General features: G+C 42.9%; 1 long non-coding RNA gene across 1 annotated transcript; it reads right to left on the minus strand.

Annotated features, from left to right (window-relative positions):
* Nucleotides 1-616: 616 nt before the first annotated feature.
* Nucleotides 617-10,696, minus strand: LOC123738281 (uncharacterized). Its single transcript, XR_006767482.1, has 4 exons — nucleotides 10,434-10,696; nucleotides 8,332-8,424; nucleotides 8,116-8,154; nucleotides 617-792 (listed from the first exon to the last, which is right to left on the minus strand). It is a non-coding gene; the product is annotated as an uncharacterized lncRNA (long non-coding RNA).
* Between the last annotated feature and the right edge of the window lie 17,051 nt (nucleotides 10,697-27,747).

Raw genomic sequence — 27,747 nt, forward strand, 5'->3', positions numbered from 1 at the left:
ATCATATTTTTAATATTCAGATATCTTGTTTCTCTTCTTGTCTTTCATTCTATTTCCTGCCTTTTCATGATCACTCTCATTATGTGTGTAAATACTTTGGTTGGCGTTAGAACTTGTGTTTGTCTTGTTATTCTGTGAAAGAACTCCAATTGATTCTCAAATAATTCATACCTTCAGATTAAACAATTTATTACTAGTATTCACATTTCAGTCTTATAGAGTTATTGTAAATAACTCATAAGTCAGGCTTTCTCCGAGAAAGGTGGTGACCCGTTAATAATTTCATAGTAATAAGTACACACTAGCTTACATATTGTATATGTAATTTTGAATTTCCAGTATAGCTATGCTGTCTCAACAGTGACATGATCACCCTGAAAGCCAGAGGGAATTGGATTTGAATTGCACTTTGTGGAATTGCTGGTGGTAATATTGAATTGTGAGTTTTAATTGTTTTACATTTCTCTAACATTGGATTTGAGAGGAATTCAATTCAGTCTGAATTACAATATAATTTTTTGGGGTGCTGAATTTGTTGAATTGACACAACCCTACTGGATAGGGAATGTTATTACTTAATTAATTATGGGAAAGTAAAGAATGTTATGTTGACTTACCATCAAAGTGAAAAATGGTGCGATTGTTTCGATTAGGCATCACAACGTTCGTTGGTGGGTTATCAACCCAGATTGCAAAGTGATATCCTGGAGGGATCCCCCTCTTTTTGGATTCGGACAGATAGGTCATATCTTTCCACTTCATTTTGGTTCGAATGATATCTCCAAATCTAAACTGTAAAAAAATGCATATAGGGAAATAGTGAGGTCACACATTAAGTTGCTGTGTAATAATGCTGTAGTTAGTAATGACATTGTGTTAATTAACATGCTGTAAATGCTGTGACATGCACTTTCACATTGGCTTTGTAATTAAATAGTAATGGAGTGAGAGCTGCAACTGGGACTCAGACCTTAGTTCAGTGCAGAACTGAGATTCTAATGGACATTAGGCTGGGCCTTAGGGTGTAGACAGTATAACGCTCACATATACACTTTACGTACACTTTATGTAATATGAGTGCGGGTTATGAAGCAGTTTATATTTGGTTTTAGTGCATTTAGATTAGTCAACATACTACCACACGGGGGACCGGGTCCGACCAACAATCAAATTGGGGTATTCCAGAGGACACATAAAAAGTAACAAACTAACTAGCTACAGTTGAAGTCAGAAGTTTACATACACCTTAGCCAAATACATTTAAACTCCGTTTTTCACATTTCCTGACATTTAATCCTAGTAAAAATTCACAGTCTTAGGTCAGTTAGGCTCACCACTTTAAGAATGTGAAATGTCAGAATAATGTCAGAACCGTCTCTTCCGTTGCGTTCCCATCTGCTAGCCCCGGCCCGCTAGCTGTCTGAATCGCCGTGTCTCCAGCTCGCCTAGCGTAGTAGCGACTACTGAATTGGCTCCCTGACTCATCTATTGCTACTCATTGGACCCTATGATCACTCGGCTACACATGCCTCTCCCTAATGTCAATATGCCTTGTCTACTGTTGTTTTGGTTAGTGATTATTGTCTCATTTCACTGTAGAGCCCCCAACCCTGCCCAAAATGCCTTACATAGCCCTTTTGTTCCACCCCCACACATGCAGTGGCCTCACCTGGCTTATCTGGTGCCTCTAGAGACAAAACCTCTCATCGTCACTCAATGCCTAGATTTACCTCCACTGTACTCACATCCTACCACACCCTTGTCTGTACATTATGCCTTGAATCTATTCTTTCACGCCCAGAAATCTGCTCCTTTTACTCTCTGTTCTGAACACACTGGATGACCAGTTCTTATAGCCTTTAGCCGTACCCTTATCCTACTCCTCTTCTGGTGATGTAGAGGTTAACCCAGGCCCTGCAGTCCCCAGCACCATTCCCCAAGTGCTCTCATTTGTTGACTTCTGTAACTGTAAAAGCCTTGGTTTCATGCATGTTAACATTAGAAGCCTCCTCCCTAAGTTTGTTTTATTCGCTGCTTTAGCACACTCCGCCAACCCTGATGTCCTAGCCGTATCTGAATCCTGGCTTAGGAAGGCCACCAAAAATTCGGAAATTTCCATCCCCAACTACAACATTTTCCAACAATATTGAACTGACAAAGGGGGCAGAGTTGAAATCTACTGCAGAGATAGCCTGCAGAGTTCTGTCATACTATCCAGGTCTGTGCCCAAACAATTCAAGCTTCTACTTTAAAAAATCCACCTTTCCAGAAACAAGTCTCTCGCCGTTGCTGCTTGTTTAAAGACCCCCCTCAGCCCCCAGCTGTGCCCTGGACACCATATGTGAATTGATTGCCCCCCCATCTATCTTCAGAGTTCGTACTGTTAGGTGACCTAAACTGGGATATGCTTAACACCCAGGCCATCCTACAATCTAAGCTGGATTCCCTCAATCTCACACAAATTATCAAGGAACCTACCAGGTACAACCCTAAAACCTTAACCATGGGCACCCTCTTAGATATCATCCTGACCAACTTGCCCTCTAAATACACCTCTGCTGTCTTCAAACAGGATCTCAGTGATCACTGCCTCATTGCCTGTGTCCGTAATGGGTCTGCGGTCAAACGACCACACCTCATCACTGTCAAACGCCTCCTAAAACACTTCAGCGAGCAGGCCTTTCTAATCGACCTAGCCCGGGTATCCTGGAAGTATATTGACCTCATCCCGTCAGTAGAGGATGTCTTGTTGTTCTTTAAAAGTAATTTCCTCACCATCTTAAATAAGCATGCCCCATTAAAAAAATGTAGAACAGATATAGCCCTTGGTTCACCCCAGACTTGACTGCCCTTGACTAGCACAAAAACATAATGTGGCGTTCTGCATTAGCATCGAATAGCCCCAGCGATATGCTACTTTTCAGGGAAGTCAGGAACAAATATACAGTCAGTTAGGAAAGCTTTTGCATCCTGTAGCACTAATTCCAAAAAGTTCTGGGACACTAAAGTCCATGGAGAATAAGAGCACCTCCTCCCAGCTGCCCACTGCACTGAGGCTAGGAAACACTGTCACCACTGATAAATCTACAATAATCGATCATTTCAATAAGCATTTTTCTACGGCTGGCCATGCTTTCCACCTGGCTACCACTACCCAGGCCAACAGCTCTGCACCCCCACAGCAAGTTTCCAAAGTCACCCCCACTTCTCTTTCACCCAAATCCAGACAGCTGATGTTCTGAAAGAGCTACAAAATCTGGATCACTACAAATCATCTGGGCTAGACAATCTGGACCCTCTCTAAAATTCTCCGCCAAAATTGTTGCAAACCCCATTACTAGCCTGTTCAACCTCTCTTTCATATCGTCTGAGATCCCCAAAGATTGGAAAGCTGCCACGGTCATGCCCCTCTTCAAAGTGGGAAACAGTCTATACTCATGCTCAAGGTCCTAAACGATATAAACTCCATCGATAAAAGACAGTACTGTGTAGCTGTCTTCATTGACCTGGCCAAGGCTTTCGACACCGTCAATCACCGCTCTCTTATCGGCATACTCAATAGCCTCGGTTTCTCAAATTACTATCTGAAAAGTAGTTGGTGAACCAGGCTAGGCAGAATTCAGTGTGTCAAATCGGAGGGCCTGTTGTCCGGACCTCTGGCAGTCTCTATGGGGGTGCCACAGGGTTCAATTCTCGGGCCGACTCTTTTCTCTCTATATATCTATGATGTCGCTCTTGCTGCTGGTGATTCTCTGATCCACCTCTACGCAGATGACACCATTCTGTATACATCTGGCCCTTCTTTGGACAGGGTGTTAACAAATCTCCGAACGACCTTCAAAGCCATACAAAACTCCTTCCATGGCCTCCAACTACTTTAAATGCTAGTAAAACTAAATGCATGCTCTTCAACCAATTTCTGCCCGCACCCGCCCGCCCGACTAGCATCACTACTCTGGACGGATCTTAGAATATGTGGACAACTACAAATAGCTAGGTGTCTCGTTAGACTGTAAACTCTCCTTCAAAAGGCGGCAGGTAGCCTAGTGGTTAGAGCATTGGACTAGCAAGATCAAATCCTCGAGCTGACAAGGTAAAAATCGGTCTTTCTGCCCCTGAACAAGGCAGTTAACCCACTGTTCCTAGGGTGTCATTGAAAATAAGAATTTGTTCTTAACCTGTTGGGGCTAGGGGGCAGTATTGAGAATTTTGAAAAAAATATGTGCCCATTTTTAACTGCCTCCTACACCAACTCAGAAGCTAGGATATGCATATTATTACCAGATTTGGATAGAAAACACTCAGAATTTTCTAAAACTGTTTGAATGGTGTCTGTAAGTATAACAAAACTCATATGGCAGGCAAAAACCTGAGAAAAAAAAAAATTGTGGCTGTACTATTTTTTGTTGTTGTCATTGTTATTAGATACCACAGTGAGAAAGGATTCATTTCGCACTTCCTACGGCTTCCACTAGATGTCAACGATCTTTATAAAGTTGTTTGAAGCGTCTATGATGAACAGAGACCGGATGACAAGGAAGAGAAGTTGACCTCCCTGGGATGTCGTCACTTCATTATTTGCTGCACCTGCGCAATCATGTGATGCGATACATTTTTCAAATACGTTTTTCAAGACACAGGAGAGGTCGGGTTGAAACATTACTGATGTTTCACGTTAAAAATGGCTCTAAAGATTGATGCTAAACAACGTTTGACATGTTTGAACGAACGTAAATAGATTATTTTTTTACTTTTCGCCGTGACTTCCCCCAGCGCTACTTTTTAGTAGCCTACCGAAGCGCTAACAACTTGGAGTTATTTGGACATCAATTATGAACTTTGTTGAAAGAAACCACATTTGTTGTGAACATGGGATTCCTGGAAGTGCCAATGGATGAAGATAATCAAAGGTAAGGGAATATTGACAATAGTAATTTTGATATTACATGGTTACAAGATGGTGCTAACCTGTATAGCCTAGCCTATTGTTCTTAGCACAGCACCCGGTTTATTGCAAATTGTGATTTCCCAGTAAAGTTATTTTGAAATCTGGCAATGCAGTAGCATTTACGAAATGTTAAACTATGAATATTAGAATGACAATATTATAATTGACCAATGTTATCGAATAGTAATTTTGTAATTTGTAACGTTGTTCTCCTGAAGCATTTGAGAGAAAAAAAAAATCTGAATTTCACCGCTACTGTAAAATGCTGTTTTTGGATATAAATATGAACTTGATGGAACAAAAAATGCATGTATTGTATAACATAATGTCTTAGGAGTGTCATCTGAGGAGGATTGTCAAAGGTTAGTGCGTAATTCTAGCTGGTTATCCGCTTTTGGTGACGCCTGTCTTTGAATTGACAAAACATTACACACAGCTATTTTCAATGTACTCTCCTAACATAACCTAACTTTATGCTTTCGCCGTAAAGCCTCTTTGAAATCGGACAATGTGGTTGGATTTAGGAGATGTTTATCTTTCAAATTGTGAGAAATAGTTGATTGTTTGAGAAATTGAAATTATTAGATTCTTGCAGTTTTGAATTTCCCGCCATGGTCTCTTGACAATGAATCCCTATACCGGGATAAGATCCCCAACAGGGGACTTGCCTAGCTAAATAAAGGTAAAAAAAAATATATAATAATTAAATCACATTAAGCATCTCCAATCCAAAATTAAATCTAGAATCCGCTTCCTATTTTGCAAACATACCCTCGTAGAACTGCCTATCCTACTGAACCTTGACGATGTCATTTACAAAATAGCCTCCAACACTCTACTCAGCAAATTGGATGTAGTCTATCACAATGCCATCCGTTTTGTCACCAATGCCCCACATACTATCCACCACTGCGACCTGTACGCTCTTGTTGGCTGGCCATCGCTTCATACTCGTCCCCAAACCCACTGGCTCCAGGTCATCTACAAGTCTCTGCTAGGTAAAGCCCCGCCTTATCTCAGCTCGCTGGTCACCATAGCAGCACCCACCCGTAGCACCTGCTTCAGCAGGTATATCTCACTGGTCACCCCCAAAGCCAATACCTCATTTGGCCGCCTTTCCTTCCAGTTCTCTGCTGCCAATGACTGGAACGAACTACAAAAATCACTGAAGCTGGAGACTCATATCTCCCTCACTAGCTTTAAACACCAGCTGTCAGAGCAGCTCACATATCACTGCACAAGTACATGGCCCATCTGTAAACAGCCCATCCAACTACCTCATCCCCATACTGTATTTATTTATTTATCTTGCTCCTTTGCATCCTTTGTTCTCAACTGGCCTACCTGGTTAAATAAAGGTGAAATAAATAAAAAAAAATATGAATTACTAGTAATAGTTGGTGATAGTGTAATCACAATGTGAAAAAATTATGTACGTGTTAAATTGTTAAGTGATAATCTAGTCCTGATTGGTCAAAAGGCTTTTTTGACACTTCAATTGGTCTTTAGTGTTATTTGACGTACAGTATCAGATAACAAGACAGGTATTGAACAAAACAGCGCTCGATTGGTCGGCAGTAGCAGAATTCCGGAGGGGAAAAGGAGGATTCTGCTATGAATAAAGAATATAGATTAGAAAATAGATGTACAAGGCTGTAAAGAACTTTACATACGTTCATTGCATGATAATAATCTGTGCGCTAAAGATACAGTTTGTGCGACATTTTAAAATGCAATCACAGAATAAAACAGTTTTGAAAGCAACTAATGATATTAGAGTTGAAGAGAGGAGAGTCTCAGCTTTCTGTAGGTATCAAAATTATTAACCTGTCAACTGTCAATATTGAGTGAATGGCAGCATTTTACATACAAAGTATCCGTCATTGCATTGAGAGAAATGCAGACGCAGAGTCATATTACATTTAGGACATTACATTTGCTGTTAGATTCATCAATTTCACAAAGGTAAAGAATATAGGATGAAATAATCATTTAAGATTTGCTGTGAAATATAATATACATTTACAACCCAGGCTCTGTCCAGAAAAAAACCTCAGCCCCTAACCTCTAGTTACATGGTAATCTGAGAGGGTTTGATGGGTGATGTAGTGATACCTACCCTCTAATATGCTAGATGGAATTCTGGCCCTATTGCTTAAACCTTCCCAATCCTCTAAGATCTCCACAAGTGTCTAGGGGTTGTTTCTGAACAGAGCCCCACAACCTTGTAAGTTTGTGGCAAGCCTCCATCACTACTGCTGCAGAGAACGGCATTGGCAGTAAGCAGGTTTAAGCACTAGCTAGCTAACTAGAGTTTAGTTGTCCAGTTGATGAATTCACTCTGGTAGCAAGTTACCTTCATGATATGTACAATATTTTAGCTGAAGCTTATGTTTAACCTTCCAATATTAAGATGTTTCCCTCCTGCTGCTGCTATACATTTTTACATTTAGCAGACACTCTTATCCAGAGCGACTTACAGTAGTGAATGCATACATTTCATAATGTTTTTTCTCTGTACTGGTCCCCCGTGGGAATCGAACCCACAACCCTGGCAATGCAAACACCACGCTCTACCAACTGAGCTACACGGGACTACGTGTATAGATCCTATAGATCCTGCAGCTGTTTCAGCACAGTTAACTGAACTTCCTGGTTCATATAAACTTCAAGGTTAAACTTCAATTGGAACATACATTGAAAATAAAATGCTTTATTTATATATAATTACATCACACTTCTTGTCTTTCCTATTACCAGACAGATTGGGATAGGGAATGGCCGTGAGGTACACGGACCACGAGTACACAGAGACAATTATTTCATAACAAAACAGGTAGGTGCCCCGGGCCATAGATGTGGTTACTGGCCCTGGAAGCCATAACCCACCCAATCATATCTTTCATACAGTTTGAAAACAATAGGAAGCCTGTGAGAAGGTCTGAGTGGGTTTTGTGCATGCAGGAACAGTCATGTATCCTTTTTTACATTAATAGGAAGAATAAACCGATATCACGATACGTCTTCCTCATATCAATATAATATTATTATCAATATTGGTGCCCACCACTGTTAGCAATATAGTAGGTCAAATATCATACGGACAATATAACCAGACACAAATCACATAACTAAAGTTTACAATGTGTGTAATGTTTTATTTTTACCTGTTTATCTGCCTGTTGAGCTGGCTTAGAAGCAGATCCCTGTTAGTATAACAGAGATAATTGTTTCAGAACAAAACAAACTATTTCAATGGCTTGCAATAAAACAAGATCACTTTTGTTGACACATACTAACAAGACGGTAAATATCATACTGGTAGATTTGGAGATTAACCCCTGAATTGTGTGTTTTAAAAGCATTTATTTACAGTCACTTACCCCTCCTTCAACCGAGATGGTCAGTTGAAAAAGTAAGATGGCCAAAATGAAGGTCAGCTTCATTCTCTTCATCATGGCAGTTCAGGAGAAATGCTGGAAAGAAAAATATCAGTTCATGTGACTCTGCTGCACTGTTCCTTCAGAAGTGTGCTTGGTTTTCACCAATTCTTTTACAGATTGTGTGAATTTGTAAGGACCGACGCTGGAGTCGAGAAGCAGTTATGGGGCGTTGACGTTTAATTAAGAACAGACAAAGAGCAAGCCAGAACCAGCATCAGCACATGGATACACAACCACAAACAACAATCAATGCAGCAGTGGGGAACAGAGCTGGGGAACTGACAAATATAGCGGAGGTAATAAACAGGTGATTGAGTCCAATAATTTGCTGATGCGCGTGACGGGGAAGGCAGGTGTGCGTAATGATGGTGGCAGGAGTGAGTAATGCTGGGGAGCCTGGCGCTTTTGAGCGCATGGGAGGGACAGCGGGAGCAGGCGTGACAGAATTGACATATGATTTAATAATTGGCCTAACTTTCTGTCAGTACTGAACTGGTCACACCACAGGACTGTTTATTTCTAAATCAAGTGTAAACATCCCAGAAACACTGCTTTTCAAATCAAACACACCTCTGAATGTATAGTGCGGAAAAACATATTTTATGATTGAATTCCGACTTCAAAGCCATAACAACATCCCAAAATCCACAGAGGAGTCATGAACATTTTATTCTTGAAAGCCCACTGATGAGGACCAAATGTCCTAGCATTCATTTAGGCTAATGTATATCTCTACAGCTATCTCTTCTATATGACATTCTTATCTCAAGAAGCAATTTCAGTGTTCAAACACTCGTATTCTAACTATCGGGTAGCTTTCACTGGAGTTGGATAGCTGAGAGATCAACTGTAGCAGATTTGTTAAATGTCAGACAGACAGTGACTAAAACAGGAATAGAATATTTAAGTTCATCACAGTAATACAACACAACCTCCAAAAGCAATACGTGTAAATAGATTGTTTGTAAAAACAGACAAAAACGTTCTTATTAACTTTCATACAAGTACTTTAATGCTCCATGTATTTGGACCCAGGTTTGTTTGGTACTAGAGGTATTTGTAATGTATTTGTACCCTGGTTTGTTTGGTACTAGAGGTATTTGTAATGTATTTGGACCCTGGTTTGTTTGGTACTAGAGGTATTTGTAATGTATTTGGACCCTGGTTTGTTTGGTACTAGAGGTATTTGTAATGTATTTGGACCCAGGTTTGTTTGGTACTAGAGGTATTTGTAATGTATTTGGACCCTGGTTTGTTTGGTACTAGAGGTATTTGTAATGTATTTGTACCCTGGTTTGTTTGGTACTAGAGGTATTTGTAATGTATTTGTACCCTGGTTTGTTTGGTACTAGAGGTATTTGTAATGTATTTGGACCCTGGTTTGTTTGGTACTAGAGGTATTTGTAATGTATTTGGACCCAGGTTTGTTTGGTACTAGAGGTATTTGTAATGTATTTGGACCCAGGTTTGTTTGGTACTAGAGGTATTTGTAATGTATTTGGACCCAGGTTTGTTTGGTACTAGAGGTATTTGTAATGTATTTGGACCCTGGTTTGTTTGGTACTAGAGGTATTTGTAATGTATTTGTACCCTGGTTTGTTTGGTACTAGAGGTATTTGTAATGTATTTGGACCCTGGTTTGTTTGGTACTAGAGGTATTTGTAATGTATTTGTACCCTGGTTTGTTTGGTACTAGAGGTATTTGTAATGTATTTGGACCCTGGTTTGTTTGGTACTAGAGGTATTTGTAATGTATTTGGACCCTGGTTTGTTTGGTACTAGAGGTATTTGTAATGTATTTGTACCCTGGTTTGTTTGGTACTAGAGGTATTTGTAATGTTACAAATTGCCTAGCATTTATATAATTGTTTTGGAAAATACATTTGAATACCTTCAACTTGAAGTAATTGAATTCAGCCACATTATTTGAAAATAATCAAACAAATACTTAAATAAGCATGTATTTGTTCCCAGGTCTGCAGCTGAGACAGACAGATGAAGAGACCACTGTCTCTTCTCATAAGACATGAAGTATCACTTACCTCTGGAGAGTAAGACAAGTGGACGTTGAGTTGAGAGGTGAGAGTGAAGGGTCTTCCCTGTTGAGAGGTGAGAGTGAATGGTCTTCCCTGTTGAGAGGTGAGAGTGAAGGGTCTTCCCTGTTGAGAGGTGAGAGTGAATGGTCTTCCCTGTTGAGAGGTGAGAGTGAAGGGTCTTCCCTGTTGAGAGGTGAGAGTGAAGGGTCTTCCCTGTTGAGAGGTGAGTGAAGGATCTTCTCTGTGATGGTCAGAGCCTACTGAAGCTGGGAGAGGTGACCCTTTAAATACTGTTCTGACCAGCCTCAGTCTCACTCCACCTGCTCTGACCCTAACAATTGTAGCACGTGAACTAGTTATCAGCTGCTTTGAATATGTTCTGATATTAGGCCCAGGTGGAGAGAGACATGATGGTGCACACTAATAAAGAATATACTGTATGTTGTCAAGGTCTTGTACAGTTACCATCTACTGAACTCACTAAAAGGTTAGTCAATAAAAACATGTAACACTTTATGTCTTTTGGAATAATTATATTTCTTGTCATTATTATGTTGACATTAGTCCTTCATATTCTGTATAACTGAACATGTTGCAAGTTTCATTCTTGGGTTGAAATAAAGAAATTGTGATTAATTATTTTGAAATGAAAGGAATTCTAAACAAATAACACATTTCTAAATTAAAGTTATATTTCTGGTATATAGATATATTTAGACTTTAAAACATATCTGTGGAACACTGTACTAGACAGGATTTTCATAAGCAGACAGATGTGGAGGACGGACGAGAGGAAGGAACTAATGAACATATTGCCTTCTTTCTCACAGGCCACAGCTGATTGGCCTAATGCCAATGGGAGCGAACCAATGATATGAGAGTTGATATCTACAGTGGGCGTATCCAAATGAGAACTACTAGACGTCTGAACTTTATTGAACACTTCTAGTAGTAAATATCGAATGACATAAAATAATGAACATCCAGCAAGGTGTTAAATGAATGAACAAAAACCCTGTATAGACATTTAATTAACATTTATTAAAATCAGACTCGTTGACATAACAAACACAGAGCCTTCTATGACATAATTGTGGATACATCAGTACATTCTGCTGTGGACTGAAGAGGAAGCCATGACATATTTGGAAAAACCTTTTAGTTTGAGGTCTTATTTACATACATGAGTTAATATGTTTATGGTCAAGTGTGGGCTGTTTAGTGTATCAGTTCCTTGTGTTAACCTTCATAGTCCAGGTGAAGAGCTGAAACAGAATCAGACTCTATATACACCATCATACACAGGTTGTCAGTATACAGAACAATAACATGAGATATGTTACTTTGTGTTCTGTTCATCACCACTCACTAACTCTATTGGACACTGGTGTAGTGATATTGATCTGCACATACTGCCCAGATGAACTTGTTACACATTTCACTCTAGAGTCAAGAACACAGAGGATTGGAATGGATGTGAAGGGATTCAGGAGGAGAATGGGAATTGACAAGATGAAGCCAAGGACTGTAGATGAAGGAACCAGGGGGTGGACTGTAGAGTTTGGGCCTGGAGTCTTGGTCAACATCATCATCAGGCCATGGTAGGTAGGTAGGTAGGCTGCTGCTGCTGCTGCTGATTGATGATGATGATGATGATGATGATGATGATGATGATGATGATGATAGTCCCCCTCAGGAGGAACTAAAGGTGGAGGAGAGATGTTAGTTTGGTCAGGTTTAAGTAAGCGGTGGCTGTGGTGATTAAGAAGAGTGAGGACAGGTGTGGAGCATGATTGGCAGTTAGTAGTAGCTGGTGCTTGTTGAGTTGATGGAAGAGCTACGTTCAAGGCGACTAGTTGAAAGAGTTGCATTCAGGTCTGGTCCTCTCTCCTGAATTTAAGTAAACATTTAACTCCATTAAACACATTGAGATGCATTATTTTCAAATGAATGGAATTCTAAAAGTACATTTAAAAAATGAAAGTGATCTTTCTGGTGTCTAGGTATAGATTCAGACCAAAACAACGGAAACACAGACATGACACTGTAAAAACATCTTTATTTGGTGGGTAAGTAGGAACGTTTGTGAACCACTATACTACACTATACTGGGGTAAAACAACAGGGACTCCACTGTTTTACCGTAGCAGGAGCCCCACTACTGTATGTTAATAAAGGAGGAAACCCAGGAAATTCCTGTGTTCAGTCTGATATAAACAGACCAGACTTTCAGAACCCTAGTGAAAGCAAGGTTTGTATGTAAAAGATTAGAGACCCCTTGATGGGCTCCAAACATGTCACCAGATACCTATAGCTACTGACTGGACATCTCTCTAAAATAACCTAACATGTCTTAGTCATGAAAATTACATTTCATGTATTACCTTATTTGGGTATACAATATGCACAAATGTTACTGGATACGCTGAATTAGGTACAAGTATATCCACAATATGCAAGTGTAAACTCTGAGTTGATTGACACTGTGCCAGTGTGTGTGTATGTTTGTGTGTGTGCATGCGTGTGTGTGTGTGACAAGAACAGAGGGTTCAGGTTCAACATTTCAAACTTACATAAACACATGTTCGTGCCAGCCACAATCATTTTTTTAAGACACCCTCTCTGTCCTGTATATCTCAACTGTGAAATCAGTATCTAACCAAATAGGTCCAGAGCCTTCTGCTAACCTAGATATGAGAGGAGCAGTGGTCCATGGTCTCTAGCAGAGCATACCAGGTGTACTGAACTATCACTGTGGTTTTACAAAGAAGGCTGATAGAGCAAGGTGAGGTGATATTCAGAACAAAGACTCTCCTGGACATTATCATTAAAGGAAGTATATCTGTCATGTAATGTCATCACATTATATGACATCAATGTGATACATACTTTGGTCTTTCATTTTGTAGTAAGTACTACTGTTAAACTGCAATTCAATTTGTCTGTCTGAGATTATCTGGACAAAATCTTTAATATCCTGTTTACCTGATATGTTAAATATGTTAAATATGTTTCCTGAAAAACATTTAGTGTTTAAGGCAGAACTTTGATATCCACATTTTATGTTTTGTGATGTCATCCTTTAATAACGAATGGAACATAGAACAATATAACAAACACGAGTAGCGTATAGACATGAAACACAACCAATTCTGACTGGGGAAAGAACCTAAGGCCAGATATAGGGGAGGTAACAAGTGAGGTAATGGAGTCCAAGTGTGTCTGATGATGACGTGCAGGGGCGTGTAATGATTGATGCCAGGACTGGTGGTTTGTATAATGGTGACGTCGAGCGCCGGAGAGGAGGAGTGGGAGTAGACGTGACCCCAGCTTTAGGTGTAATGCCAGGAGCAGCTTGTGGATTTGACAGCTCTAACGCAGTTCCACCTTCGACACCACCAAAACAACAGCTATGCCGACGTCGGCTAATGCAGATCTGATTGAATAGAGCCCTTGTGGTAGAAAATAGAAGTTGCAGACAAAAGTGGCTACAAAGCAGAGAAAAATAAGTGCATGTTGGCCGCAGTACTTTGACCTCACTGGAGGGTTACAGTCGTTGTCGTGCATCACTCGATTTCAGAAAAAGAGCAGAAGAGTGTCTGCGACCCACCTAGACAACACTTGACTTTTCTTCCAAAAATGTAGCTTAAAGATGTGTGTTTATTTGTTGGGTCAGTAGGAAAGACAGAAACCACTGTAAAGATATGTGTTTATTTGGTGGGTCAGTAGGAAAGACAGAAACCACTGTAAAGATGTGCTGTTGGAAATGTCTGGGATTACAGCACTACAACCATTTATCAAGTGTGGATTTTTCTGCAAGGACTATTCTCTGAACCTCAGTGTAGACCCCCAGATGCACAACAGAGAGAGGGGGACCCTCCACCTCAGTGAAGACCACCAGATGGACGACAGAGAGAGGGGGGATCCTCCACCTCAGTGAAGACCCCCAGATGGACATTTACATTTAAGTCATTTAGCAGACGTTCTTATCCAGAGCGACTTACAAATTGGTACATTCAGTTTATGATATCCAGTGGAACAACCACTTTACAATAGTGCATCTAAATCCTTTAAGGGGGGGGGGGTTAGAAGGATTACTTTATGCTATCCTAGGTATTCCTTGAAGAGGTGGGGTTTCAGGTGTCTCCGGAAGGTGGTGATTGACTCCGCTGTCCTGGCGTCGTGAGGGGAGCTTGTTCCACCATTGGGGTGCCAGAGCAGCGAACAGTTTTGACTGGGCTGAGCGGGAACTGTGCTTCCTCAGAGGTAGGGAGGCGAGCAGGCCAGAGGTGGATGAACGCAGTGCCCTTGTTTGGGTGTAGGGCCTGATCAGAGCCTGAAGGTACGGAGGTGCCGTTCCCCTCACAGCTCCGTAGGCAAGCACCATGGTCTTGTAGCGGATGCGAGCTTCAACTGGAAGCCAGTGGAGAGAGCGGAGGAGCGGGGTGATGTGAGAGAACATGGGCAGGTTGAACACCAGACGGGCTGCGGCGTTCTGGATGAGTTGTAGGGGTTTAATGGCACAGGCAGGGGAGCCCAGATAACAGCGAGTTGCAGTAATCCAGACGGGAGATGACAAGTGCCTGGATTAGGACCTGCGCCGCTTCCTGTGTGAGGCAGGGTCGTACTCTGCGAATGTTGTAGAGCATGAACCTACAGGATCGGGTCACCGCCTTGATGTTAGTGGAGAACGACAGGGTGTTGTCCAGGGTCACGCCAAGGTTCTTAGCACTCTGGGAGGAGGACACAATGGAGTTGTCAACCGTGATGGCGAGATCATGGAACGGGCAGTCCTTCCCCGGGAGGAAGAGCAGCTCCGTCTTGCTGAGGTTCAGCTTGAGGTGGTGATCCGTCATCCACACTGATATGTCTGCCAGACATGCAGAGATGCGATTCACCACCTGGTTATCAGAAGGGGGAAAGGAGAAGATTAATTGTGTGTCATCTGCATAGCAATGATAGGAGAGACCATGTGAGGATATGACAGAGCCAAGTGACTTGGTGTATAGCGAGAATAGGAGAGGGCCTAGAACAGAGCCCTGGGGGACACCAGTGGTGAGAGCACATGGTGCGGAGACAGATTCTCGCCACGCCACCTGGTAGGAGCGACCTGTCAGGTAGGACGCAATCCAAGCGTGGGCTGCGCCGGAGATGCCCAACTCGGAGAGGGTGGAGAGGAGGATCTGATGGTTCACAGTATCAAAGGCAGCAGATAGGTCTAGAAGGATGAGAGCAGAGGAGAGAGAGTTAGCTTTAGCAGTGCGGAGAGCCTCAGTGACACAGAGAAGAGCAGTCTCAGTTGAATGACCAGTCTTGAAGCCTGACTGATTTGGATCAAGAAGGTAATTCTGAGAGAGATAGCAGGAGAGCTGGCCAAGGACGGCACATTCAAGAGTTTTGGAGAGAAAAGAAAGAAGGGATACTGGTCTGTAGTTGTTGACATCGGAGGGATCGAGTGTAGGTTTTTTCAGAAGGGGTGCAACTCTCGCTCTCTTGAAGACGGAAGGGACGTAGCCAGCGGTCAAGGATGAGTTGATGAGCGAGGTGAGGTAAGGGAGAAGGTCTCCGGAAATGGTCTGGAGAAGAGAGGAGAGGATAGGGTCAAGCGGGAAGGTTGTTGGGCAGCCGGCCGTCACAAGACGCAAGATTTCATCTGGAGAGAGAGGGGAGAAAGAGGTCAAAGCACAGGGTAGGGCAGTGTGAGCAGGACCAGCGGTGTCGTTTGACTTAGCAAACGAGGATCGGATGTCGCCGACCTTCTTTTCAAAATGGTTGACGAAGTCATCCGCAGAGAGGGGAGGAGGGGGAGGGGGAGGAGGATTCAGGAGGGAGGAGAAGGTGGCAAAGAGCTTCCCTAGGGTTAGAGGCAGATGCTTGGAATTTAGAGTGGGAGTGAAAGGATGCCAGGTCTGCAGCGAGGCGAGTTTTCCTACATTTCCGCTCGGCTGCCCGGAGCCCTGTTCTGTGAGCTCGCAATGAGTCGTCGAGCCACGGAGCAGGAGGGGAGGACCGAGCCGGCCTGGAGGATAGGGGACATAGAGAGTCAAAGGATGCAGAAAGGGAGGAGAGGAGGGTTGAGGAGGCAGAATCAGGAGATAGGTTGGAGAAGGTTTGAGCAGAGGGAAGAGATGATAGGATGGAAGAGGAGAGAGTAGCGGGAGAGAGAGAGCGAAGGTTGGGACGGCGCAATACCATCCGAGTAGGGGCAGAGTGAGAAGTGTTGGATGAGAGCGAGAGGGAAAATGATACAAGGTAGTGGTCGGAGACTGGGAGGGGAGTTGCAATGAGATTAGTGGAAGAACAGCATCTAGTAAAGATGAGGTCAAGCGTATTGCCTGCCTTGTGGGTAGGGGGGAAGGTGAGAGGGTGAGGTCAAAAGAGGAGAGGAGTGGGAAGAAGGAGGCAGAGAGGAATGAGTCAAAGGTAGACGTGGGGAGGTTAAAGTCACCCAGAACTGTGAGAGGTGAGCCATCCTCAGGAAAGGAACTTATCAAGGCGTCAAGCTCATTGATGAACTCTCCAAGGGAACCTGGAGGGCGATAAATGATAAGGATGTTAAGCTTGAAAGGGCTGGTAACTGTGACAGCATGGAATTCAAAGGGAGGCGATAGACAGATGGGTCAGGGGAGAAAGAGAGAATGTCCACTTGGGAGAGATGAGGATCCCAGTGCCACCACCCCGCTGACCAGAAGCTCTCGTAGGTATTCCTCTTGTCCAGATGGGATAGGGCAGTGTGCAGTGTGATGACGATTGTGTCGTCTGTGGACCTATTGGGCCGGTAAGCAAATTGAAGTGGGTCTAGGGTGGCCGGTAAGGTGGAGGTGATGTGATCCTTGACTAGTCTCTCAAAGCACTTCATGATGACAGAAGTGAGTGGTACGGGGCGATAGTCATTTAGTTCAGTTACCTTAGCTTTCTTGGAGACAGGAACAATGGTGGCCCTCTTGAAGCATGTGAGGACAGCAGACTGGGATAGGGATTGATTGAATATGTCTGTCAACACACCAGCCAGCTGGTCTGCGCATGCTCTGAGAACACGAATGCTGCCATCAATCCACGGTTTCTAGTTAGGGAGGTTTTAATAGTCACAGTGGGTACAACATCACAGATGCACTTTCTAATTAACTCGCTCACCGAGTCAGCGTATACGTCAATGTTGCTGTCTGAGGCTACCTGGAACATATCCCATTCCACGTGATTGAAGTGATCTTAAAGCGAGGAATCTGATTGGTCAGACCAGCGTTTGGATTCCCCATGTAAATCTCCCCCCATTTAGCATGTATTTAATTTCATGCCCTAATCATCTCTTAAATGGATTGTGTTACTCAATGAGCAGGCTAAAATATTTTGAGATACTACTCCTTCAATAGAGGTAATATGAATCAATGAAGGTAATGACAACTTAAGTGCAGACAGGGTGTCATTCATTTATGTTCTTCATGAATATCACTCATGCAGTTTCCATTATTCATTGCTAGATGGTAGTAAATTCATAAAACTTTGGTCACGGTGACGGGTAGTAACAGGAGTTACTAAACCAGGGTGTGTTCAGTTCAGAGAAAACGTTTTGAAACAGAGTGTGAACATCTGAACCTCAGTGAAGACCCTCAGATAGACTATAGAGAGAGGGGGACCCAGCACCTTCCTCTCTCCACATACAGGGTCTGACAGTACAGGGAAGACAGCCTTCCTCTCTCCAGATACAGGGTCTGACAGTACAGGGAAGACAGCCTTCCTCTCTCCACATACAGGGTCTGACAGTACAGGGAAGACAGTCTTCCTCTCTCCACATACAGGGTCTGACAGTTAATGGAAGACAGTCTTCCTCTCTCTACATACAGGGTCTGACAGTACAGGGAAGACACTCTTCCTCTCTCCACATACAGGGTCTGACAGTACAGGGAAGACAGTCTTCCTCTCTCCACATACAGGGTCTGACAGTACAGGGAAGACAGCCTTCCTCTCTCCACATACAGGGTCTGACAGTACAGGGAAGACAGCCTTCCTCTCTCCACATACAGGGTCTGGCAGTACAGGGAACATAGTCTTCCTCTCTCCACATACAGGGTCTGACAGTACAGGGAAGACAGCCTTCCTCTCTCCACATACAGGGTCTGACAGTACAGGAAGACAGAGACATGAGAATCTCATATCACCCCTGTAGTGGCTGTACTCCAACACTAGATGGTAGTTCTTCCACTATGAAACTCATGGTCTCATCCATCCTCACACATTCACTGTAATGTTTCTCAATTACGTACGTACACTGTGGGTATCATCTCTCATGTCATTGGTGGTGTTTCGTGGCTATTGTGCATTAGACCAACCAGGGAAGGAGTCAGGTATTCTCATCAGTTCCTCTGTTCTTGACCCTAGAGTAAAGCGTGCACGATTTTTATTGGATGTTACATTTCAAGAACACTCCCCCCACATGCCCATTGGTGCTACATGTTGTGTTAGTCATTGTTTTCAGACCCGGGAAGGACACATTTTAAAGTTGTTCCGTTTGCTAGTTTGGAACATTGCAGAAAATGGAAGACAACCTGAAGGAAAAACTGAATTCTATTTTGTCAGAAGTGTGCTCTATACACAACATAGACATCAACATATTTTGATGTGGTTCTAATCTGAGATTTCCTGGCTTCATCACTCACTCTTACATCTACGGCACTCATTTAGTGAGCACTATTTGCGCTCCACCCAATCAAGGCATTTCATTGGTTTTACGTGTTGCAAGGCGTCAATGATCTTCCCCAGGCATTCCCGTTTTAAGGAAGCCTGACTTGCGATGAGGCTGTAGATTGTGCAATAGAAATGTTGAGATAATTTCCAATTGAGCCGATTTATGCAGCGTTTACCGTGCAGGCAGTCTCCACCAACGCGGGAATATGTCCTTTTAAATATCTTTAGTGCTTCAGCGATACGGATTTAATAGAGCCCTAATCTGATTTTACTCCAATGGTTGTAAACAATGCAATTGTAAACAAACACTGTATAGCCTCAAAACAAGGCTAAAAATAGAGTTTTGATATCATGGATGGTCATTCTTTGCAGCCATAGCTCTGTCTATGGATTTGATAGGTGTCTTAGCCCGACATAAAATAACTACCATGGTACGTTTTGTGGGTTTTGACACTCTTATGTAAGTGTCATAACTAGCCATAAAATAACACGATATACAGAATGTCACAAGGTCTAAATATATGTGTCACGATAGTGTTATGACCATATTGTGACAAGTGATGTCAAGTTATGTCAGCTGTTATGATATATTATGACATAGTTATGACCGTGTCAATGTGTTATGACACTGGGTGTCAAGTAAAGTGTTACCTAATATTACATCCTATAGTGATGTCATAGATGAACTAGAATCCAACAAGTAAAGTGTTACCCATGTAACACCTTGTTAGTATGTCGTTATCTTATGTCTGTTGAGTTTTACTACTACAAGTGTTTAATACTGTTATCATGACATGTTCCATTCTCCGTTCAGACATCTGGTAATTCTCATTTGGATACCAACACTGTGGATATCACATCTCATCTCATTGGTCCGCTCAAATTGGCATTAGACCAATCAGCTGTGACCTGAGTAAAGTATGTTTATTATCTACCCTGTCTTCTCACCTCCTTGATTTCATGACAAACCTGTCTACCACAGTATATTACTGTATGAATATGCTCTAACATCTATCTATGTATACAGTGCATTCGGAAAGTATTCAGACCCATTGACTTTTTCCACATTTTATTACGTTACAGCCTTATTCTAAAATGGATTCAATTGTTTTTTTTGCTCAATCTACACACAATATCCCATAATGACAAAGCAAAAACAGGTTTGTAGAAATGTTTGCTACTTTATAAAAAAAAAATAATGTAAATATCACATTCACGTAAGTATTCAGACCCTTCACTCGGGTACTTTGTTGAAGAAACTTTGGGAGTGATTACAGCCTCGAGTTTTCTTGCACAGCTATTTTCAGGCCTCTCCAGAGATGTTCGATTGGGTTCAAGTCCGGGCTCTGGCTGGGCCACTCAAGGACATTCAGAGACTTGTCCTGAAGCCACTCCTGCGTTGTCTTGGCTGTGTGCTTAGGGTCGCTGTCCTGTTGGAAGGTGAACCTTCACCCCAGTTTGAGGTCCTGAGCGCTCTGGAGCAGGTTTTCATCAAGGATTTCTCTGTACTTTGCTCTGTTCATCTTGGCCAGCAGCATACCACCCTACATCCCACTGCTGGCTTGCTTCTGAAGCTAAGCAGGGTTGGTCCTGGTGTCACGTCCTGACGAGTAATAGGGGTTATTTTGTTATTGTAGTTTGGTCAGGACGTGGCAGGGGGTTTTGTTTTATGTGGTGTGTTTGTGTATGGGTGGGTGTGTTTGTGTATGTGTTTATGTAGAGGGGGTATTTGGTTTATATGGTTTGGGGTGGTTGTTTATGTAGAGGGGTATTTGATTTATTAGTCCAGGGTTTTGGTTATTGTTCTATGTTAGTTTAGTTCTATGTTCAGTCTAGTCGTTTGTATTTCTATGTTTAGTTCATTGGTGTTGGGGCCTTCAGTTGGAGGCAGCTGTCTATCGTTGCCTCTGAAGGTCCTATAAATAGGTATGTGTTTTGTCATGGGATTTTGTGGGAGATTGTTGCTGTGTATAGCGTTGTGCCTTAACGGCCTGTTCTTTGTCGTCGTGTTTTTTGTATACGTGTTTGTTTTGGTTTTTCCTTCTTTATCCTTTAATAAAAGAAGATGAGTATACATTTTCCCGCTGCGTCTTGGTCTAAACCCTACGACAACCGTGACACCTGGTCAGTCCCTGAATGGGAGACCAGATGCTGCTGGAAGTGGTGGTGAAGGGCCAGTAGGAGACACCCTTTCCTCAGGTCTAAAAAAAATATCCAATGCCCCAGGGCAGTGATTGGGGACATTGCCCTGTGCAGGGTGCCATCTTTCGGATGGGATGTTAAATGTGTGTCCTTACTCTCTGTGGTCACTAAAGATCCCATGGTAACTCTGGTGTCCTGGCTAAATTCCCAATCTGACCCTCATACCATCATGGCCACCTAATCATCCCCAGTTTACAATTGGCTCATTCATCCCCTGTAACTTTTCCCCAGGTTGTTGCTGTAAATGAGAATGTGTTCTCAGTCAACTTACCTGGTCAATCCTGACTTGTCTCCCTGTCAATGAAAAACATCCCCACAGCATGATGCTGCCACAACCATGCTTCATCATAGGGATGGTGCAGGCCTCCTCCAGATGAGACGCTTGCATTCAGGCCAAAGAGTTCTATCTTGGTTTCATCAGACCAGAGAATCTTGTTTCTGAGAGTCTTTTGGTGCCTTTTGGCAAACTCCAAGCGGGCTGTCATGTGCATTATACTGAAGAGTGGCTTCCATCTGGCCACTCTACCATAAAGGTCTGATTGGTGGAGTTCTGCAGAGATGGTTGTCCTTCTGGAAGGTTTTTCAATCTCCACAGAGGAACTCTGGAGCTCTCTCAGAGTGACCATCGGTTTCTTGGTCACCTCCTTGACCAAGGCTCTTCTCCCCAATTGCTCAGATTGGCTGGGCAGCCAGCTCTAGGAAGAGTCTTGGTGGTTCCAAACTTCTTCCATGTAAGTATTATGGAGGCCACTGTGTTCTTGGGGACCTTCAATGCTGCAGAAATGTTTTGGTACCCTTTCCCAGATCTGTGCCTCGGCACAATCCTGTCTCAGAGCTCTATGGAAAAATCCTTTGACCTCATGGCTTGGTTTTTGCTCTGACATGCACTGTCAAATGTGGGACCTTTTATTGACGTGTTTGCCTTTCCAAATCAATGTCCAATCAATTGAATTTACCACAGATCGACTTCAATCAAGTTGTAGAAACATCTCAAGGATGATCAATGGAAACAGGATGCATCTGAGCTCAATTTCAAATCTCATGGAGAAGGGTCTGAATACTTATGTAAATAAGGTATCTGCTTTTGTATTTAATAGATTTGCAAAAAAATCTAAAAACCTGTTTTCACATTGTCGTTATGGGGTATTGAGTGTAGATTGATGAGAATTTGTATTTATTTATTCAATTTTAGAACAAAGCTGTGACGTAACAAAATGTGGAAAAAGTCAAGGGGCCTGAATATTTTCTGAATTTTCCGAAATCAAATTGAATTTGTCACATGCGCTGAATACAGCAGGTGTAGACCTTACAGTGAAATACTTACTTACAAGCCCTTAACCAACAACGCAGTTTTAAGAAATTTACCCCAAAAAATAAGAAATAAAGGAACAAATAAAAAAAAACAGCAGTAAAATAACAATAGCGAGCCTATATACAGCGGGTATCGGTACAAAGTCAATGTGCGGGGCAACGGTTAGTCGAGGTAATTGAGGTAATATATACATGTGGCTGGAGTTATTAAAATGACTTATGCATAGATAATAACAGAGAGTAGAAGCAGCGTAAAATAAGGGGTGGGGGGGGTAGAGCAAGTAGTCTACGTAGCCATTTGATTAGCTGTTCAGGAGTCTTATGGCTTGGGGTAGAAGCTGTTTAGAAGCCTCTTGGACCTACTCTTGGTGCTCCGGTACTGCTGCCGTGCGGTAGCAAAGGAAACAGTCGATGACTAGGGTGGCTGGAGTCTTTGACAATGTTTAGGGCCTTCCTCTGACACCGCCTGGTATAGAGGTCCTGGATGGCAGGAAGCTTGGCCCCAGTGATGTACTGGGCCGCAAGCACTACCTTCTGTAGTGCCTTGTGGTCGGAGGCCGAGCAGTTGCCATACCAGGCAGTGATGCAACCAGTCAGGATGCTCTTGATGGTGCAGCTGTAGAACCTTTTGAGGATCTGAGGACCCATGCCAAATCTTTTCAGTCTCTTGAGGGGGAATAGGTTTTGTCGTGCCCTCTTCAAAACTGTCTTGGTGTGCTTGGACCATGTTAGTTTGTTGGTGATGTGGACACAAAGGAACTTGAAGCTCTCAACCTGCTCCACTACAGCCCCGTCAATGAGAATGGGGGCGTGCTCGGTCCTCCTTGTTCCTGTAGTCCACAATCATCCCCTTAGTCTTGATCACGTTGAGGGAGAGGTTGTTGTCCTGGCAGCACACGGCCAGGTCTCTGAACTCCTCCCTATGCCATGTATTGATGACAATGTAATGTGTTCATTAGGCCTAAACTTGAACCAAGAGTCAAACCTGCATTTTTGTCTGTACATTAACGACAGTACTCTAATTTGAGATCAGCATGCTTAACATAATTTTTTCCACAATTCTGTCATTGAATGATTTATGTGAAAAGCGCACACATCTTAATAAGTCAGGATACCTGAAGGATCCATGTCACTATGTCGGTGGAGGAAAGATTCTTCATCAAGAGAAAGGTCACATGCCTATGTTCAGCAATACTGTCATACATAATAAAGCACAGGAAATATTTGAGTTTTTTGACAGCTATTTAACCCCTTATTTTTGTTGTCACAAAATGACCTCCATTCTTCCAGTAATTTGTATGGGTACCTTCAGAAGAGTCCCGTGATACTTGTGGGGGTCTTAGAGCAAAATGGAGAACACCATCGTGTTCATGATAGTTATGGGGTCATATTAGTTTGCAGCTGTAGATGGGTGGGTGTTCCACCAGGAGTCCTTTGATGTTGGCGCCCCCCTTGGGTTGTGCTGTGGCGGAGATCTTTGTGGGCTATACTCGGCCTTGTCTCAGGATGGTAAGTTGGTGGTTGAAGATATCCCTCTAGTGGTGTGGGGGCTGTGCTTTGGCAAAGTGGGTGGGGTTATATCCTGCCTGTTTGGCCCTGTCCGGGGTATCATCGTATGGGGCCACAGTGTCTCCTGACCCCTCCTGCCTCAGCCTCCAGTATTTATGCTGCAGTAGTTTATGTGTTGGGGGCTAGGGTCAGTCTGTTTTATCTGGAGTATGTCACGTCCTGACCAGTAAAGGGGTTATTTGTTATTATAGTTTGGTCAGGACGTGGCAGGGGGTAATTGTTTTATATGGTTCGGGGTGTGTGTGTATGTAGAAGGGTGTTTGATTTATGTATTCCGGGGTTTTGGTCTTTGTTCTATGTTAGTGTATTTCTATGTTCCGTCTAGTCGTTTCTATTTCTATGTTTAGGTAATTGGGATTGGGGCCTTGAATTAGAGGCAGCTGTTTATCGTTGCCTCTGATTGAAGGTCCTATAATTAGGAGTGTGTTTGTCATGGGTATTGTGGGAGGTTGTTTTTTGCATAACTGTTTGTCGTCCGTTCGTTTTTCTTGTTTTGTTTATTAAGTGTTCACATTAAAAGTTAAATATGAGCACTCAACCCGCTGCGCCTTGGTCCATTCACTACGACGGCCGTTACAGAGTATTTATCCTGTCTTATCCGTTGTCCTGTGTGAATTTAAGTATGCTCCCTCTAATTCTCTCTCTCTTTCTCTGTCTCTTACTCTGGGAGGACCTAAGCCGTGCAGTGCAGACGTGTTTGTCGTTGCCCCATGTAAATGTTGCTCTCTCTAATTCCCACTTTCTCTCTTTCTTCCTTTCTTTCTCTTGGAGGACCTGAGCCGTAGGACCATGCCTCAGGACTACCTGGCATGATGACTCCTTGCTGTCCCCAGTCCCCCTGGCCGTGCTGCTGCTCCAGTTTCAACTGTTCTGCCTGCGGCTATGGAACCCTGTCCTGTTCACAGGACGTGCTACCTGTCCCAGACCTGCTGTTTTCAACTCTCTAGAGACAGCAGGAGCGGTAGAGATACTCTCAATGATCGGCCAACTGACAACTGACATTTACTCCTGAGATTCTGACCTGTTGCACCCTCTACAACCACTGTGATTATTATTATTATTTGACCCTGCTGGTCATCTATGAACATTTAAACATCTTGGCCATGTTCTGTTATAACCTCCACCCGACACAGCCAGAAGAGGACTGGCCACCCCTCATAGCCTGGTTCCTCTCTAGGTTTCTTCCTAGGTTTTGGCCTTTCTAGGGAGTTTTCCTAGCCACCGTGCTTCTACACCTGCATTGCTTGCTGTTTGGGGTTTTAGGCTGGGTTTCTATACAGCACTTTGCGATATCAGCTGACGTAAGAAGGGCTGTATAGATACATTTCATTTGATGTCATGTAGTTTCTGTCCTCTTATCGCACTGAAGAGTTAAGGGCATGGGGATGGACTCACTCATTCTGGAAATGTGCAATAGTGAAAAGTGATATGTGAAATGTAACTAACTGTGTAAAATAATCATGCAATCATGGATATTAAAATGAGTGTGTAAAAACATTATGTACAACCCTCAGGGACCTCAGACATTAAGGGGATGTATAATAACATTATGTACAACACTCAGGGACCTCAGACATTAAGGGGATGTATAATAACATTATATACAACACTCAGGGACCTCAGACATTAAGGGGATGTATAATAACATTATGTACAACACTCAGGGACCTCAGACATTAAGGAGATGTGTTATAACATTATGTATAACACTCAGGGACCTCAGACATTAAGGGGATGTGTTATAACATTATGTACAACACTCAGGGACCTCAGACATTAAGGGGATGTGTTATAACATTATGTACAACACTCAGGGACCTCAGACATTAAGGGGATGTATAATAACATTATGTACAACACTCAGGGACCTCAGACATTAAGGGGATGTGTTATAACATTATGTACAACACTCAGGGACCTCAGACATTAAGCGGATGTATAATAACATTATATACAACACTCAGGGACCTCAGACATTAAGGGGATGTATAATAACATTATGTACAACACTCAGGGACCTCAGACATTAAGGGGATGTATAATAACATTATATACAACACTCAGGGACCTCAGACATTAAGGGGATGTATAATTGTGTAATATTGAGAATATGGAGGGGGGGGGGGGATAAGAGTCCTTAGACTGTCATTCTAGCTTTGTTTTTTGATGTTTGACCCAAGTCTCTCACCGTATCGCAGTGCATTTTCTTGTACGTAAAGCAAATATCTGTAAAAATCTGACAATAAGAAATATCTAATCTATCTAATGTGACTTTGCAAGATTGGATCCTGTATTTGAAGCCTTTTCCAGAAATGAGAATTGCACCAAAAATGTAATAAATTGTCATAGGATGGTGCTGGACCATCTGCCATAAACAAAAGGGGACAACTTGATGAAAACGCTTTACATAAAGGTTAAAATCCTGTTCCCTAGTGAGGACCCCTGACCTTTACGTATAGTTTTAGTAAAGCAGACATGGTCGAGCCTCAGACCCTGAGTTAGCTCTGAAACTATTTCAATGTTTCTTTAAAATGCATTTAGACCTCTTTAGTTCCTAATGTTTCTTACAAAAAGAATGGAGAGAGAGGCAGAAAGAGATTAAGTGTGAAAGGGGGAGAGGAAGAGAGAGAGGGAAGGAGAGAGAGACAAAGAGAGAGAGACAAAGAGAGAGAGACAAAGAGAGAGAGATATAGGGAGTCAAAGAGACGAGAGAGAGAGAAACAGAGAGAGAGAGACAGAGAGGGAAACAGAGAGACAGAGAGAGAGAGGCAGAAAGAGAGTAAGTGGGAAGGGGGGAGAGGAAGAGACAGAGGGAAGGAGAGAGAGAGACAGTGAGAGAGACAGTGAGAGAGAGAGAGAGAGAGACAGAGACAGAGACAGAGACAGAGACAGAGACAGAGAGAGAGAGAGAGAGAGAGAGAGAGAGAGAGACAGAGAGAGAGAGAGAGACAGAGACAGAGACAGAGACAGAGATACACAGAGAGAGCGAAAGAGAAAGATGGAGAGAGAGAGAATAGTGGAGGTTTATAGTGTGATTTCTGCCTTCCTCTGGGTGCCTGCAGCAGTATGATTGTGTGGAGGAGTGGGTGAGTCACTCTGGTCTCAGTGCTGCGCAGGTCGCACATCCAGAGCCTGAAATAGACTGGAGCGCTCTGTGTCTATACCTCTAACTCTAGTCTGTGCTGAGTGGGAGGACTCGCTAAACATGCAGACACAGGACATCGCTCTGCTCCCACACACATCACAGTATATTATCCATATGAAACCTGAGAGATATAGTGAGAGAGAGTGAGAGAGTGAAAGAGAGAGAGAGACAGAGTGAGAGAGAGAGAGAGAGAGAGAGAGAGAGAGAGAGAGAGAGAGAGAGAGAGAGAGAGAGAGAGAGAGAGAGAGAGAGAGAGAGAGACCATGGTTACTGATCAAAACCTTAGAAAAACCTTGACAATGAGAAAGGCAGACACAGGAAAACCTGGCTCCCTGTAGAGGAAAGGCTGTGCAACCACTGCACCACAGCAGAACCTGAGACAGAGCTGCATTTAGAGAGTGTCATTTCCCC

The sequence above is a fragment of the Salmo salar genome, unplaced genomic scaffold, assembly GCF_905237065.1.
Source record: "Salmo salar unplaced genomic scaffold, Ssal_v3.1, whole genome shotgun sequence".
Classification (NCBI taxonomy): Eukaryota; Metazoa; Chordata; class Actinopteri; order Salmoniformes; family Salmonidae; genus Salmo; species Salmo salar.